This window comes from Cebus imitator, unplaced genomic scaffold, assembly GCF_001604975.1.
Source record: "Cebus imitator isolate Cc_AM_T3 unplaced genomic scaffold, Cebus_imitator-1.0 Scaffold1097, whole genome shotgun sequence".
NCBI classification, from domain to species: domain Eukaryota; kingdom Metazoa; phylum Chordata; class Mammalia; order Primates; family Cebidae; genus Cebus; species Cebus imitator.
In genome coordinates this window covers 24,619-27,300 of record NW_016108412.1, presented here as the reverse complement: position 1 = coordinate 27,300, position 2,682 = coordinate 24,619, and the positions used below count along the sequence as shown (strand labels likewise).

The 2,682-nt window shown below is 62.3% G+C and overlaps 1 pseudogene; it reads left to right on the top strand.

The window, feature by feature from the left end:
* The window catches only part of LOC108298798, a 17,856-nt pseudogene that overhangs the window by 13,531 nt on the left and 1,643 nt on the right, over window positions 1-2,682 (top strand).

Here is a 2,682-nt window from a genome sequence, read left to right as displayed (position 1 = left end):
GAGGCACTGAGTGTTGACAGCCTCATCCTGAGGTCAGGGTGCCCTTGGAGAGCCAGGAGCTGGGGGTGATGCCTAGGGGGCCTCTGATAGGCCCGAGACTTCATCTGACTCTGGAGGTGGAGGAGGAATCCGGGGCTGGAGTTGGGGTGCCCTGCCAGTCAGTTCAGCACTTGGGCTGGAGGAGGAATGTGACTATTGACCGGGGTTTCTGAATCATTTTCCCTGAAACAGGTGAAACATATTTTTTTGGTTGGGAGAACTCCTTAGGGGGCTATGGGGCCTGCCCACTGCTTTGGGCTCCTGAGATGGGTGTGGCTGGGATTCCCTGCCCCCACCCCCACCCTGGGTAAGGCATGTGATCACATCTTTGGGTGCTGGGCTGTAGATGTTTCCCATTTTGGCCAAACTGGCTGTCCCATTTGGGTGCCACCTTTATTTAAGCACATCCTCCTTGTCCCCACCCCACCATATCTGGCTGGAGGCTGGAGAGCCTTTGGAGTGAACTGTCGGCAGCTGGCTGGCGGTGAGATGGGACCGCTGGGACCCCGGGGGTGCCCTGCTGGGGGACTTGACTTTGAGGAGACAGTGCATTCTCTCCAGGCTGCGCCTGGGGGGCTGGCCAGCTCCATGCGGCCCCTGGGCTATTTCTCACCTGCTCTCCACACCTGCCCTGGCCTCCTGAACGCTGTCCTTGGGACCCCGGGCTCCTGTGACTCTGCCCTCCCCCACTGTTAGCTTCAGTGGAGCCATGGGGGTGGCACGCCCTCCTCACGGCAGACAGCCCTCACCTCACTCCCTGCCCCTTCCACATGCTTCCGAAGGAGCCAGGACATGAGGAGTGTCACCCAAAGGGAATACAAGACACAGGTCCTGACTTCAGGGGCTCTCAGATGGAGCTGTCCCCACTCGTGTTCTCTGCAGTGTTGGGCTGCGTGAGCACGGCTGGGTGCAGAGGTGTCCCCGAGACAAGCCGTGGTGCTGTCTTCACTGCTGTCCCCACCATTGCCGTCTGGGGGGTTGGGGTTGTGGCTGTGTCCTCATGGAGAGCGGGTCCTGGTGGGTACCGGTGGTGAGAAGGGCCGTCCCTGTGAGGTGAAGTGAAGGCTGGTGGCTGAGGCTGCCAGGAGCTGGCCCTCAGAAACTGGGAGGGAGCCCTCGGGGGCAGAGGTGGGGCGGGGTGGGGGGAAGGCAGTGACAGATGCTGCCCTGAGAACCTGAAGTCAGCGGCAGGGCTGACTAGCCTGAGGGGGTTCATGTGGAAGTGGCAGGGTCCCCACCTGTCTGGGTCTGGGATGTGCCTCTGCGCATGCCCTGTGTCCAGCTCGCCCGCCCCCATCTTGTCCCTTTTGTTGAGCCCTACTCGCCGCTCACTGCCCTCCCAACCGCCTGGGCCTTTCTTTGGCAATGGCTGTTCAGTCCTCCCTTTCCTTGATGTCCTGAGGGTCCTGGCTGGCCAGCAGGGGTGGGCAGGAGGTGGGTGGACTGGCCACGGGGCTGGGCTGGCTGGGATGGACGCCCAGCAGAGGGGAATGACACGTGCTGCTCCCCAGGCTTAGGAGGAGCTCATCAAAGCCCAGAAGGTGTTTGAGGAGATGAATGTGGATCTGCAGGAGGAACTGCCGTCCCTGTGGAACAGGTGAGGCCGGGCGGGGTGTCCAGCCCGCGTGCTTTGGTGCCTACATGCTGCGGTGCCCACGTGCTGTGGTGCCCGCGTGCTTTGGTGCCTACATGCTGCGGTGCCCACGTGCTGCGGTGCCTGCGTGCTTTGGTGCCTATGTGCTGCGGTTCCCACAGGCTACGGTGCCCGTATGCTGCGGTCGGACGTGCTGCAGTGCCCATGTGCTGCGGTGCCCGTATGCTGCGGTGCCGACGTGCTGCGGTGCCCGTGCCCTCAGGTTCGTGTCTCTGATGAGCGTGTGTGGTCGCTTGTGGGTGGGCGTGTTTCTGAGTTGCTGCCCTGACCTGCCTGTTCACCTGGCCCCCATCATTCCGCCCTCCTGTAGCCGCGTAGGTTTCTACGTCTACACGTTCCAGAGCATCGTGGGCCTGGAGGAGAACTTCCACAAGGAGATGAGCAAGGTAGGCCCTGGGGACCCCTCTGAGGTGTCACACTCCGCCCTGGCCAAGGGTTGAGTCAGCAGCGTGGGAGGGGTGGCCTGAGCTCCTCCTTCCCTGCCAGGTTCAGCGCACACCTGAAGCCACAGCGATTCCTCCGGGCCCTGTGGAATAGCACCTTTCAGGAGTGCCCAGGCCCGGGAGGGCAGGAGGGCGTGCGGGTGAGGCTGTCAGCAGGTCTGGGTCTTCGCCTGGGCAGGACCGCCTGAGGATGCAGACCAGCCCTTTCAAACCGTGAAGGTGTTCTCTAGCGACCTTGGCCCGAGGAGTGCCCTGTTAGGCAATGGTGGCGGTTTCCCAACTTGTAGGAACAAATAAGTTACTACCATTTGCTCGGTTCCCCCACCTCCTCACTGTCTCTCCCTCAGCTCAACCAGAACCTCAATGACCTGCTGGTCAGCCTGGAGAAGCAGCACGGGAGCAACACCTTCACGGTCAAGGCCCAGCCCAGGTGCGTGCGGGGAGGGCCCTGGCACCCGTGACTCTGTGCACAGCAGGCGCACAGCTCCTTCCTGTGACCCTGTTGGTGCCCTCCCTGGTCTCCTGTGGGTTTGGCCTTGGGAGTCT